This window comes from Heteronotia binoei, chromosome 12, assembly GCF_032191835.1.
Source record: "Heteronotia binoei isolate CCM8104 ecotype False Entrance Well chromosome 12, APGP_CSIRO_Hbin_v1, whole genome shotgun sequence".
Taxonomy (NCBI): Eukaryota; Metazoa; Chordata; class Lepidosauria; order Squamata; family Gekkonidae; genus Heteronotia; species Heteronotia binoei.
Window position 1 is genome coordinate 59,137,575 of NC_083234.1, and position 15,695 is coordinate 59,153,269.

Genomic DNA, 15,695 nt, shown 5'->3' on the forward strand with positions numbered 1-15,695 from the left:
TGTCCTGGTTCTTTATTTCTCTCTATGCTTCATTCAACTGTGAGGATTTCAAAAATTAATTTCCAAATTGGATCACACACTATTTGTGACAGTGTGATTGACAGTCAGTCAATCAGTGATTTTTTTAGTCACAGACCAGCAGAATAAAACAAATATTCACAGAATGATGATAAGAGTATATATGTGGTCTTCCATTGTAGTGTAGTGGTCAGATTAGGACTGAGGAAATAGGAATTCAAACAGCTGTGTAGCCATCATAGGTGACCTTGGGCATCTTCTTTCAGGCTTACCTACCTTTCAGGATTGTTGTGAGGATAAAGTAGAGGAGTGTATGCTGTCCTGAGCTCTTTGGAGGAAAGGTGAGATAAGAATGAAATAGATTTTCTGTATTTTTCCATGCCTATGTTATCACTACACACAAACATATTGGCATAACATCAGAGTTCAAAACATGGTACCTTTACTGCCTCCCACCAAGTGTTTTTGGAACGTGGGTAGGACCAGATGGAACTTTTGCCCAGTGGGGCTTTTGATTGGCCATTGGAGTTCTGCTCTTCATTGTATAACTGAAGATAAAGCTGCACGAAAGTATTTTAAAACTATATGCTGATTTTTAAAGACATCCTGTTAAATAGAGCTTCTGTCTGACATGTTGGTAGAGCTGCTGTTAGAGTTATGCATGATCTCACTCCCTGAGATTTTGTGGCTGGCTCTGCCTCTTGCAGCCACCATTTTGTGGCTGCTCCTTCCATCTACCACCAATTCCAAAAGAGCCCACAGGTTGAAAAGGGCTGGAGACCCCTTGGTGCAGATGACTGCATCAAGCTTCCTTTTGTGTGATATTTACTCATAAGCTCTTGTATCCTGGTTGAGATACCACACAATAAAGAACTTTGATACAGTCATATCTACAATAACATCCAGAGTGGGTTTGTTTTTGTTTTTTTGCCATGCATTATAAATATACACACATGCATCAGTAATATAATGGAGAGGGGGGGAGATACAATTGAAATGAAGGAGCTAAAAGTGGTAGACCTCTGTCCAAAATATTTTTAAAATAAAACGATGAAGGATTCTTCATGCAACCATTTTCCATCAAAATCAAGACCAGGTAAGAGCCTGAGTGATGTAGTGGTTAAAATGATCAGACTAGGATCTGGGAGACATAGGCTTGACCTGCACGGCTCTGGAAGCTTGCTGGATAACCTTGGGTTAAACACGGCAGGGGGAAGATTCAAACCTGAGTCTGCACAAAAACAAATCCCACATGGATGTTCTTACATATTTGAACTATACAAAACATTCTGCACAACTTTTTGCCTCTTCGGGAGGAGATTGAAAGTCACTACTCCCTTACCCCGCAGTTTCGGAATTCCCTTTTCTGTGATTTTTTTTCCCCTTCAGATGTTCACTGTTTTCCAGCGAAGAATTCCTGCACCCCAATTTAGTTTCCCACTGTGCTGCCATTTTGGGTCATCAGTGATCCATGTTCATCCCACCCACTGCCCTCTCGCCCACCCCAGGCTGTCCCCGGAGACATCTGCCATTTAAATATATATATATATTGAGTTATGATGTAATTCTGAAGTTCCTCTCCTTTGCTTTGCTAGTCTGACATTCTGACCACTACACTATACTGGGTGTCTTCACAAGTTGTCCATTTAACATCCACCTGTTCTATTTTTATCCTGCCTTTCTCCCAAGGAGCTACATGGTTCTCCCCAATGTTCCCTCTAAGCTGCAGAGTCTTGTGAGCAAAAATTCTACTTTGTGGCATTAAAGTTGTGAGCAACTGCATCAATTATTGTGCTCTGGGGCCATTTTTCCTGAGCTAAGACAAAAATGTGTGAGTTGGAGGCTAAAAATCTGTGAGCTAGCTCATGCTAACTCAGCTTAGAGGGAACACTGGTTCTCCCCTCTTCTGTTTCATGTTTACAACAGCCTTGTGAAGTATGTTAGACTGAGAGGGAGACTGACTGGCCCATGATCACCTACTCACTGAGCTTTGTGGTTCCATGATGGGTCTCTCTAGTTTTAGGGTTGCCAGCCTCCAGGAGGGGCATGGAATTATCTCCAAATTACAACTATCTCCAGGCTACTATCAGTTCCCCTGGAGAATATGGATACTCTAGATGGTGGACTCTGTGGCTCTGCACCCCACTGAAGTCCCTGTCCTCCCCAGGCTCCATCCCCAAATCTCCAAGAGTTTCTCCACTTGGATCTGGCAACTTCTTCCCTCCATCCCCTGCTGGTGGCCGGGGATGGGGGGGAACCTGGCAACCCTAGGCTGTAATCTCAGAAGTCAGATGACTCAAAAAGCTCTGCAATGGTTGAGTGCAGGATTTCAGTGCCTTCCTGCCTCATCCTCCCATGAACAGCAAGACCAAAAACAATCAGTGATACAAGATACTAAAATAATTCAAAATGCACATACAATATAAAATAAATGAAGCATATTGGTTCAGTCCACACTATCATTCCGTTTGGGATGTGATTGGGGTTAGTTTGGTGCAAAGTGTTAAAATTCATAGAAGACACCCAGCCATGCCTATCAATGTTAGAATTATCCTTCTGTCAAACAGAGGCCCAAGTTCAGGGCACTGCTATCATATCGAGAAATTCCCCTCCCAGTTTGGTGCTACCTACAAAGGCTGACATGCATCAGATTTCTTGAGTAGGGCTCTTAGTATTCTCTTGTTGAGCGTTATGAGATGTTAGTGCCAACAGCAAGAATCTCATGTAGCCAACAACTGAGTTCTATGACACAGTTACATGAAATGTACCATCTTCCCAAACCTCCCTAGATTTCTGAAAGACCCATAGAGAGAAACCTAAAACGAGCTCTTTCCTCTCAGGTGAGGAAATTTTTATTTTATGTTATTCTGCCGCTGTGATGCAACAATACTGGGAAGTAACTTGATTTATGAATATTATTGACAATGCCTTCTCTTCTGAACTTAGAATGGAAGGCACATTCTCACATACCCTTTCTGTACTGATAGATTCAAATCTAAGTTCCAAAGAGAAACTAAGATGTTGTCAGGATTGTTATCAAGAGATATCCCCTGAAGGACCTTCTGGGCATCCCAGAAAGTTCTGATCTCTATGTGTGGTTCCAGTGAGCAAAATGTCCAGTCATGGTGACATGGATATCTTGTTGTGGTGATATTTAAGTACCTTTAAACTGTACAAAAAAGCAATCTAAATTTACAATGGGAGGAGGCACTGCAGTCAAAACAATGCTTTTGAAGACTTTTGTTTTGGCTTCAGTCAATATGGTACTTAAAGCCTTACTGAAATCCCAGCCATCTCCATGAATTGTTTTGCTGTGACCCTGTTTCAGAACAAAGAGAGATGGCCATCTTAGGCAACTGCTGTGAAGCACATTGAGAACCTTCCAGACATTCGAGAATGTTCTGCCTACCTTAACGTTCTATAGCAGCAGCCTGTATCTTTGGTTCAAGTGGGCAAATTATCTTTTTGTGGTGATATGGAGGGTTATGGGGTGAATATCTTGACCAAGCTCTTCAGGATAAGCCGGGTTGAAATGACTGGATGTGGTCTGGACAGGAATAGCTATTTATTGTAATGAAACTTGTGCAGAATCAAACTTTCTAAAGCTGGCCTTGGGCTACCTGAAAAAGAATTAACCATTTGCTTAATGCCTCTGTTGGCTCCATGGCTTGACTGGGTGCGCAGCTCCTGTTGGGTTTCTGCCTCTTTTCAATTGTTTGACGCACGTAACCATTGAAAGATCTCAGCTACCTTTGGGATGGACATCCTGTTTCTATTTTTAATAAAAAGGAACACCCACCCCACTTCTTCAGCTGCATATGGCTGTATTAATTGTATATTTATATACTCTGTATTTATGTTACCAAAATGTAGTATTTTGTAGCTGTTCCAGTTTGTTTAACTTGTAAAGAAAAGATAACAGTTCTTAAGATGGTCTCCCATCCCCTTCGCAAAGTTTGCCTTTGAAACATAGCTCCTAGCCCCCTCCCCCCTTCCAAACTCTGTTGGTTCTCATGCCTATGTCAAGTTTGTAGATTGGACATTTTCTTTTTATTTAATGACTTGCCACTTGTTAAATTATTTATTAGTGTTCTTGTTGGGTTTTGTTTCGTTTTTTCGATTTTCACGTCATTAGGTTTTGATTTCCTCTGCTGCCATCAACCAGCAGCTAAGCGATGCGACTCTTCTTCCTTGGGCTTTTTTCTACAAAAGCGAGAGAAAGAGAGATGAACACTTCAGTATATTTGTAAATAAAAGCAACCTGTAAATGAAATGGGATATTCCTTTGGAATGAGTTTTTTTGTAATTTTTTTCCTGCCATCATTGTGTAAACATTTCACAAATAATAGCGGGACTTGAGAATGAATGCTTTGTTCAATGGCAGAGCACCTGCTTTGCATGTAGAAGCTCCCAGGTCTAATTTCTGAGATGAAGTGTCGGGAAAAAACTAGGCTTACCATAGAGGGAGGATGACGATGTCATGGATACTGACATCACTTTCAGCTAGGCATTGTGGACTCTATGATGCCATTTCTGGGTGATCACAGGTGCTATCTCTGTAATGCCACTTCTGGGTGATCACTTCTGGGTGATGTCACAGGGGTCCACACCACTTCTCCCCCCCCCCAGCTCCTTTTGCAGATGCAGGGCTGGAAACCCTAGAAAGACCCCTGTCCAAAGTCTTGGAGAGTTGCTGCCAATCAGAGTAGGCAGTAGCATTGAGCTAGATGGACCAGTGGCCTGACTCAGTATAAGGCAATATACACATGGACAATCATTCAATGGCAGAGCACATGCACTGCGTGCAGATAGTCCCAGGATATGTTTGTGGCATCTCCATGTTAAAAGTTTACAGGTAAAAGGGCTAGGTAAACCTCTAGTAAAAGCCTTGGGGAGCCACCACAACTCCTAGCCATATGAAGATGGGATGGAGGTTTTTTAGGATGAAAAGAAGCCACAAAACTCACAGAGGAACATTTCTTCCACATCATTTTACAAATGTGACTTCTTTCTTACTGCTTATTGAATGATTTGTCCAGCAAGGCAAATTTCAGTTCTTGGGGAATAAAGGGTGAGGTGGTGATGAAGCATTTATAAAAGTACCTCTTTTAAAATCTGTTTATTTTATGACATGTCTTACATGCAGGATATAAGCCTTTGAGGCACTCAGACCTAAAAGTATACTACTAACGTGAGGTGGAGGACTGCCATTTTTAAACCAGCCAACTATTTCTGTTCCTTAGCAGTAGCTCAAGGGGCCAGCAGAACATGTCTTTACAAATTTCACCTGCTGGTTTCTGTAAGTCAGACTTCTGCTACAGGCACAAGAACAGGCGAGGCCGTTCTTTTTTGTTCATTCTGTGCTTAGGTGGGTTAACAGGGCTTGGAAGGCATTGGCCATTTGTGTGTTTCTAGGAAGGGGCCAGCTTCTGGAGGCATCCAAGTCTGGCCAACATTTGATAAATTTGGGGCGGGGGTGGAACTGTAAGAATACGGTGATTGACAAAAAAAAAATCCAGATGGTCTCAATAATAAGGTTTCCGGCTTTATTTTTTACTGACTCCATCATTTTTAACAGCAACTCCATGTGCAAATGTTAGCAAGCAATCTTGTTTATATCCAAGCCAGGAACACTTTTGCTTGATGATTTCTGCAAATCAAGATGCTGTTAAAGACACAAGAGGAGGCTAGGGTTTCCCCCCCATCAGTTGGCAACCTGAGAGGCCCATGAAAACAAAAAGAAACAGCCTTGAAGAAGACAGGAGAGAAGGGCCGGATGATGATTAATTGGTGGCATTCTGCATTGTTTGTCTTGGGCTCTCTCTTTGGTGTCACCACGGTGGGAATGAAGACTGATTTACACCCTAGAGCTGTATGGAACAAAAGGAGAGCAAAAGGGAGGCAGAGAGGAGAAAATGTCTGGAGGTCTGTAAAATACCCCTGCAAAGGCTAAGACGAAACACCTGGGTACTCTTTGCCTCCCCTCCCTCCCTCCCTGGCAGCACCTTGGAAAATCAGATTATCTCTGAATGCTAGCTGTTCAAATAGCCCTTCAAAAGATTTGTCTTAATAATTGCTGCCTTATCTTAATTCCATGGGTATTCAACACACACCCATTTGCTTTTTATCAGCCAAGCTGCTACTTCTTGGAGGGACAGCTCCAGGCAAAGGGGCTGTCACCCCAAATAATTAGGAAAAACTCATTTTGTTCACCCAGAAAGTTCTTTAAAAAAATTAGACCCACTGGGATGGCTGAGGGACAAAAAGGGAGAGGGGTTGAGCAATGATATTAATGATTGACAGCTGGGGGGGGGGAAACCTTCTCTGCTGAGCAGTGGGGTGGAAAGGAGGTGAATCTCCTTCACCAAAAAGCTTCAAGTGGGCGGGAACAAAACAAAAATGCACCACCAGAGCATTCTGATCTGCAGTCAGTCAGACATATTTTGTACAGTGGGAAGACACTATTTGAGCAGTTGGGCATGGAGGGGGGTGTAATAAAGAACTTGGCTGTTATTTATTTATTTAAAACATTTACATTTCACCCAGTCTCTTTAGACCCAAAGAGGCTAATAATGCAACATCAGGTTGCAAGAACCCCAAAACATAATCGTCCAATAAACAAGATTTTAAAAATACACAGATGAAGAACATGCAAGGTTAAAAAGAGCACAGGATTTAAAACAACAACAACAACACAGAATTTAAAAGAACACAGCAAAATCTGCTGAAGCGTTTTCCCCTTCCCTAAATGCTGAGATAAAACCGACATGCCTTCCTAAATGTAGCCAGTGAAGGTGCCCTCCACAGCCTCTTAAAATACATTGATGAGAATGAAGAATAGAAAAAATTCTATTTTGGTGAGGAATGGTGTCTCAGTGGTAGAGCATCTGCTTGGTAAGCAGAAGGTCCCAGGTTCAATCCCCAGCATCTCCAACTAAAAAGGGTCCAGGCAAATAGGCATGAAAATGACAAGGAGAGTGAAAAAATGTGAGGGAGAGGGAGAAGAAAGGATGCCACTCAGAGCTCTTCAGAAAAAGGACGCCATTCAAATGAAAGGTAGGTATGCAGGCCTGTCTGTCTATATCTACTTGCCTATCTTTTGTTTTTTGTTGTCCTTCCTTTCCATTCTCATTTTTTCCTTCCTTTCTGCCTTTGAAGAAGAAGATATTGGATTTATATCCCACCCTCCACTCCGAAGAGTCTCAGAGCAGCTCATAATCTCCTTTACCTTCCTCCTCCACAACAGACACCCTGTGAGGTGGGTGGGGCTGGAGAGGGCTCCCACAGCAGCTGCCCTTTCAAGGACAACCTCTGTCAAAGCTATGGCTGACCCAAGGCCATGCTAGCAGGTGCAAGTGGAGGAGTGGGGAATCAAACCTGGTTGTCCCAGATAAGAGTCCGCACACTTAACCACTACTCCAAACTGGCTCTCCTACACCAAACTCTCTTTGAGGTTTTTTAGTTAGAAAAACATGGAGCATGTGTGCCTCCAGGTTGGGGTGTACAGGTGCTGTGTTTCCAATTGGTACAGTCTATGTGTGTGGGGGGGGGGGAGGGGGAATCTGAACAAACTCTGCTGAGATTGCCAGTGTCCAGGTGGGGCCTGGGGATCTCCTGGAATTACAACTGGTCTTCAGACTACAGGAGTAAATTTTCCTGGAGAAAAATGGTGGCTTTGGAGGGTGGACCCTGCTGAGGTCTCTCCCCAACCACTGCCCTTCCAAGGCTCCACTGTAGGGATTTCCCAAGCTGGAGTTGGCAACCCTAAATCCCATGCAAGTTTATCTGTTTCCTTCTCTTCCAGGAAAGGCAGTGTTAATCCTTTGTAAGCATAAGCAGGAGGGAAGTGGTCCCTTGAAGCAGGGTTGCTGCCAGCTCTGAGTTAGGAAAATCCTGCAGATTTGGGGGTGGAGCCTGGGGAGGGCGGGGTTTAGGGAGGGGAGGGACCTTCCAAAGCAGCCATTTTCTCCAGGCGAATTGATCTCTGTTGTCTGTTGTAATTCCAGCCATCACCTGAAGACTGGTAACCTACCTTAAAGACTAAGGGACAAACTTCACTTAACAAGAAATGTTTTCAAAAAATGTCAACGTTGTGTGTTTTTTTTTTTTTTTAAAGAAGACCAGACTGTGCACTCCATGGTTGACATGCAGCACTAATCTGAACAATCAGCCACAGAAGAAGCTCATGGTGAGGCTGGGTCAAGGTGGGAGTCTGATCAGAAATCTCTGTCACAAAATACAATGGAGTAATGAGTGGCACGCCCAAACCATTCCAACCTTCCAGTCTGACCACAGCCCTAATCTGCTTCCAGGTCTGTGCTTATTCTACTACTTCTGTGACAGCAACAAAGTTTGGTATCAGGTGCCAAATTCATCATGTAAGACTCTTCTGTGTCACACAGACATTCACGTTGAAGAGTGCATGCTGAAGCTAGAGGCTTTTATACACAAACAGGGCTGCTGCAGATCTGGGTAAAATTTCCATATTACTTTGATCAGGTCCCTCTCCTCACCAGGAATAGCCTGGGTGCATGTCCTTGGAGAGGAATGGCATGGTCAGAGCCATCTACGGAAGTGCACAGACTTCTCATACTCAATTGCAGCCATGTGCTCACAGGTCACTGAAATCCATTGGGAAAGGGGTCCAGCTGAGTGATAAAAGAGACCTCTTCCTGCAGGGACATAGGGAACTGCCTGACATTTGTCCACCTAGGTATTCTCTACCATGACTGGCAGCAGCTTTGCAAGGTCGCAGGCAGACATAGGTCTTTCCACAATTTTGCTACTTGAGAGATGGCAGCGGAGAAGATGGTACCTTCTGTATGCCAAATGTTTGACCACTAACCACACCCAGCTGGGAAGATGGACTGTATCCTTCATTATTTTGATCCCGCCTTTCCCCTAAAGAGTTCCAGTTCTTATATAAGGAGGTTTCCCTAGTTTTTCTTCAGGAAACCCTATAAAGCAGCATGCCCAAGACCATCTTTCGTGGATAAGCAGAGTTTTGCACTCGCCACTCCAAGAACAACACTCTACAATGCATCACTTTGCCCCAGGGCTTTTTAAAGCAGGAACACACGGCAATCAATTCTGGCTAGCCTGGTGTTGGGGTGTGTGGCCTAATACAAAAATTAGTTCCTGCTGGGCTTTTCCTACAAAAAAGCCCTGTGTGAAACAATGTTGATGTCAAGGGGTATGGCCTAAAATGCAAATGATTCCTACTGGGCTTTTTCTACAGAAAAGCCTTGCTTTGCCCCATGACAGGATTCCTGAACAGTTTAAATATTTAGCCTGGGTTCTGCTCCATTTATGATGCCCAACATCTTCCTCTCCCCAGCCGGCTTTTCTCACTCTAAAGCAGGGGTCCCCAACCACCGGTCCATGGCTTGCTAGCAACCAGGCCGTGGAGTGAGGCAGAGCAGCCCCGGACTAAAGAGGCAGCACAGCCTCACTCCAAGGCTGCCTCCCCTTGCAGGGTCCCGGACCAGTAGAAGGGGCAGCATTGCTGTGACCTTAGCCTACGCCTCATTTATAGAATCTTTAAATGGGAGGGGAAGGCAGAAACAGCCCCAGTCTCCCCCCCCCCCATTTAAAGACCCCCAAAGAGGGCAGGGATGTGGCATGGGCGGGGGGGAGCCTTGGGTGGCAAAAACCCCAGCACCCCCCCCACACACACACACACACACACCGGTCTGTGGAAAAATTGTCTTCCACAAAACTGGTCCCTGGTGTAAAAAAAGGTTGGGGGCCACTGCTCTAAAGCAAGGGATCAGAAAACCACAACCTGAGTCCACTGGATGCATTGGATGGTGTGAAATTACATGAGAGCGAACCTTTAATCTTTGCATTTCAGCTTGTTTTTATTTTTCTTCTTCGTAAGACTAATTAGGCTAGCAAGTTGTCTTTAAAAAGGTACTGGAGTGCTAATTGTGCACTGTCTGTCTGGCCTCTCCCCATGCTAGTTTCTCATTATAAAGCTTAACTTACAATCTTCAGAAACATCTGTGCTGGAAGAACATCTCTCCGTCCTATAATTTTCACATCTCTCAGTAAATTGGATTTCAAGATGTTCCACAGGAATCTATGTTAATGATTACAAGGACCCTGTAAAGTGGATCATCATAAGTATCACACCTTTTTTGCTACAAATGTGCATGCTGATTTGCATCGCAAACCCCACCCCCATCCCCACTGGTTATTGCCTTGTCCCAAGTAACTAACAACATAAAAGGTAGGGAAATACAGATGAACATTTCCCCCCTCATCCAATCTGTTTTTTCTCTCTGTCCTCAGGAATTCTGAAGAATTTCTAAAATTAATTCCAGAACTGAAGCACATGTTATCAGTTCCTTTGTATCATTTCTTTCCCCGCTATATCATCAATGCAGAAATGCGCCTTGATAAAATACTGCAAAAAGTGATTTTATTGTACATGTAATTGCATCAAAAATCTTAATGATGCACACAGGAGTTCCTAAACATTGTCCAACTCCCCCCACCTGCTCACACAGAGAGGTTCTTGATCCATCTGTATGTCTCACAACATCAAGATTGCTGCACAAGTGGAGGGGGAACTATTGCATGTGGATTGAAGGAACAGAGAGGTGAAGAAAATTGTGCGTGTCTGGTGCTCTGTACAAAATTTGGAAATAAAAAATTACTAATCCATCACTTTGGAAACAAGACCAATAATTTGGAATTCCAAAAACTCTGCAGAAATCTCAGGAAGAGGGTCATTTTGGAAGCATCCCCTGAAGGTAGACAAATATAGGGTAAAGTTAATCAGGAAGAAAATACACATTTGGGTAGGTTGCAGGAACATAATCAGCTTCCATTGTGAATAAAAATTACAGGTTTGTGCCAAAAACTTTGCTGTTAGTTTTGAAGGAAGGTGACATCATGTTGACATTCTAGCACAGACGTGAATTCACACATCAGTGGATACTGCCAATTTCCCCATGGAGAATCCAGGAGGTAAATGATTGCAATGGCCGAGCAGGTGTGGTGTAGTGATTAGAGTGTGAGACAGACTTGAACTTGTGACAACTCTGACCATCTTGTTAGGGAATATAGATTCACCTTAGAATGTTTACACAGAAGGATTTCAAAAGCAGAGTGTGATTTGGTACTGAGTGGGTAAGGGACTCTTGCTCAGTGATGAAGCCCATCATGTGATTTGGGGCCAGACAGCCTTTCCTATCTCAGCAAGCAGCATTTTTAATAAGATTATTAGCCATTGCCAGGCAGCTGATACAGCACCAATACAAGGAAGGAAGGAAAACAGAACAGGCAGGTTGGCATTCAATGAAATGGGGAACAGGAAGGAAATAAGGAAGGAAAGAATGACAAAGAAAGGCATCAGTCTTCTTTTTCTGTTTCTCTTTACCTTTTTACTCATCTATTTCCCTTATGTGTAACTGCTAATTCTGTTGATTTATGATGGGATCATATCTAATCTTTCTACCTTTACTCCCCCACCCCACATTGAGGGCAGAATTTGCACCAAGCCTTTCTGCCTTGGCTGTTCTTTCTCTCCTCTCCCCCACCCCATAACCTTCACCACAAGAACTTCCAGAATGGTTTTCCCTCACATATCTCTCTGAAGAACTGAGCAAGGAATCACAAAAGCTCATACTGAAATAAATGTTGTTCATCTTTAAGGGGCCAGTAGACTTTAATTTTACTACAACAGACTAACACAGCTAACCTTCTGCAATTTTTAACCAAGCTTTTAAACCACAAGGAAAGGTGGAGTATAAATATTTTAATAAATAAATTATGCCCAGTGGCTCAAAACCTAGTTCCCATTGTACAACTGTTCCCTGTTGCCAAAAATGTACCCATCCACATGTTAACGTAAGTTCTGTTGCAGAGCTGTGGAGAAAGGAAACGCCATGTTTTTACATTTGTATATGTCATGCAGAGTTCCTTGGAAGATAATCTCTCATAAATTCCTCAGTGTGAGCATGTCTTCCACAAAGAGTACATGCGAGCTTTGAAAGTCACAGGAGACCGTAATTTAAATCTGAAATCACTCGATTTCTCTGTTAAAAAAAATTAAGTGCTTAGAAGCCTTTCTAGACCCTTTCAAGACCACTAGTATATGTACAATTAAGTTTAGGGAAACCCAATCTTGCCCTCCTCCAAAACTAGAGCCAATGGGGCACTGTTGACCATAAGTCCCCAAAGATCTTCAGTGTTCTTTTTATTCCGCAGCTCTGGCACCACATAGGAAATTAATTCAGCAACAATATTTTCATTAGATTTTACCCTGAGTTCCTGGTCTTAGGCACATTTGTAAGCTTGTTGTACATTCTAATTAGTCAGAAAGAATAAGCCTGTGTGTTGGATGGTTTATTGAATGTATAAAGTTAACGAATAAATAAATTTCACTCCGTTCATTCAGCAAACGTCTCTTAGTGTCAAAGGCTGCCACTACCTACCAAAAAAAGAGGGATGTGGGAATGAGATTCATCGGCAAGGCTGATCAATGATAGCATTTGTATTGTAGGAATAGTTAAGAGAAAGCGACCTCTTTTCAGAATCCTGGTCCACTCAATGGATTCAAGCTCATCATAGTCTAGAACTACAGATGATTCAATTTTCACAAATAAAATATTTCAAAATTGTGAACAATTGTGAGCCTGTCTTCTCTCAGGTCAAGCATCCCATTGGTTATTTTCTTGAGATTTAAAGCCAGCAGTATTTTGAAAAGCTCTGTGCCTGTACAGTTGGCTCCATTCAGCATAGCTGATGGATAGATGCTTTTTAGTGCATGTCCGCAATTTATAGTCTTGCTTTTATTACATATAACCAGTGTTCCCTCTAAGCTGAGTTAGTGTGAGCTAGCTCACAGATTTTTAGCCTCCAGTTAGCTCACACATTTTTGTCTTGGCTCCAGAGCAAACTAATTTCTGCAGGAGCTCACAACTTCAATGCCAGGAGCTCACAAAGTAGAATTTTTGCTCACAAGACTCTGCAGCTTAGAGGGAACATTGCATATAACCCAGGGTTATCACAAGGAGGTCATGTATAATTTCACACAAGCTACTGTTCAAATGTATGTACTGTGGTTGGTATATGTGGTGGCATTCATTACACTGTCACATAATTTACTGGATCAAACTAATTCCCAAGTGGTTGTGCAAGAATACAAAAACTTTAATTCCCAAGGGGCTGTGCAAGAATACCCAAAGTATGTGCAATCCATTTTAGAATACTCAGTGAACACAAGCAAGCTTGGATTGGATCACAAAAATGAGCAAAGCTAGAATACCAGAGAGGTGGGCTATGTAGTTTTGGATTTATTATTTGGTTGATTTACTATCTGGTTTAAGGAGCAGAATTAGGAGAGCGACCAGATTACTAGCCATACATGTTCTGGTACAGTTATCATCAACATATCACCTCGGACAGGATTTAGAGCAGATGTATAGGTTTCTCACCCTGTGAAACTCCTGAAGGACTTCTTGGGAGGCCAAAAGAGTTGCAATAAAATGAACATTTTTAAAGAGCTGCACATTGTTCCTATTTTGTTACCAGGTTTTGCATACAGGAAAAAAAATCAAACTTATCTAGAGGTTCTTTATTAGATGAGATGTGACCTAAAGCATTTAGAGAAAAAACAAACAGGGTTATGAAATTCGGTTTAGGTTTATTGGATTTATATCCTGCCTTCCCCACTGAAGCAGGCTCAGAGCGGCTCACAATTCATAATAAAATAACAATAAAAACATTTAAATTGAAACATTAGATAAAACAATGTGGTGCTAATTTCAATACAATTCAAAGATGGCATTCAGTAATCTTAAAGCATCCATTCAGTTAAATTTTAGCTGAAATAGCATAATCTTGCAGGACTTGCGGAATTGGGCAAAGTCCCACAAGGCTCTGACCTCCTCAGGGAGTTGGTTCCACCAATAAGGGGTGGCGATTGAGAAAGCTCTTTCTCAAATTGTTTTGAGTATTGCCTCCCTTGGCCCAGGGATCAATAGTAAGTTTTGGGTTCCTGACCTGAGTACCCTCTGGGGGACATGTGGGGAAAGATGGTCCCTAAGGTATTCAGGGAAGCTTCATAATCTCTGTCTACTAAACTCAGGGGGCAAAGTGGCCCTAAAGATAAAAGGTAAAGGTAATCCCCTGTGCAAGCACCAGTTGTTTCCAGAGTGACATTGCTTTCACAATGTTTCCATGGCAGTCTTTTTACGAGGTGGTTTGCCATTGCCTTCCACAGTCAAAAGAGGCCCTAGATATTATTAACTATACTCAAGCCCATTCCTACCTTGTTCTTTATATCCTTCCCCTTTGTGCTCTTTCACTACTTACTCCTCATCCTCAAACTGTAGTCTATGAACTCCTTGCTGGGAGGGATCTGCCTGTAAAGTTTACATAACTATCATGTATCTAATTTTGAACCAGACCATAAAGTATGAATTAATAGATCAGCAAAATGGAGCTGGGGAATTAGTGGGGAAGGGGGGAAGTTCTCTGCAAACCTGAAAGAAGTCCCAGATTTGTAGAAAAAACTGAAAGCTTAAAAAAGGGAGGGGGATTAAAATAGTAGAAATGATGTCTGTAGATTTAAAAAAATAATGCCCACTGAGCTCTCAAACACTATTTTAGACGCTGCCGGACAACCACAACAAAACTCCTGAGTCTTCCAATATTGGTTTCTGTAGATCAAAGCAAATGGGGAGAGGGATCAGAGGTGGACTTGGAAGCCAACACAGCCCTGGAAAGGAACCCCCCCCCCCCATATTAAGGTTGCCAGGTCCAACACAGGATATATCTGGGGACTTTGGGGTAGACCCAGGAGATTTTGGGAGTGGAGCCAGGAGACTTTCCCATTCCAAACAAATAAATATAGCAGTGCAGTTCCCCTGAATACAGTCTTCATTTCCTCTTCCTCGCCTTTTTTGTTTCCCAGAAGCTGCTAAATAAAAGTGAACACAGACAAACTCACAAAGCAGCCAAAATAAACAGTTTGCATGCCCACACTTTCGTAATCTCCTTGGGGCAATGGTGGAGATAGCTTTACTCAATGGAGTTGCTGAATGTAACAATCTGCTGTATTTCAATCAACTTAAGGAAAGAGAGGTCTGGGGGGTGGAGCTTTCCTCTATCCCATAATCAGGTTCTAGTTAACTAATTACTATCTTTAAAGTTAAAAAAAAAATTAAAAAAACCCTATTTCCTTACTATCCCAAACAGCTTCTGAAAGGAATGCAAAAGGAACAGAGGGACTGGGCTTTCTCCCTTCCTCTCTCACATGTGGCTCTGCCTCCTTGCTTCACCCCCCTGCAGCTTCAGTCTCACTGAGATTTAAAGGCACACACACACCTTCCAAAACAGAAGCTGTTTGCAAGCTTCTAACCCTTCCTGAGATCTAGAGACACATCCTGGCTGTTGGGGCAGGGCTTCCCCCCACTGGCCAACTGCAAAACCAGGGGATCCCATGGGGACTGGCATGTCTCCTGACGGAGGAGGACCCCCTGAGGACAAGCCTAGAACAAACTACCAGACATTTACTACCCACACCATTAATTGGTGGCTACTCTGCAACTAACCCTGGCACAGAGCTGCTGGCAGCCACTGTATAACTGGGCCTAGCTTGGCACTGCCAACAACTACTGTGCAACTGGGCCAGACTTTTCCTGGGGAGAGGCTGCCAGGGAAGG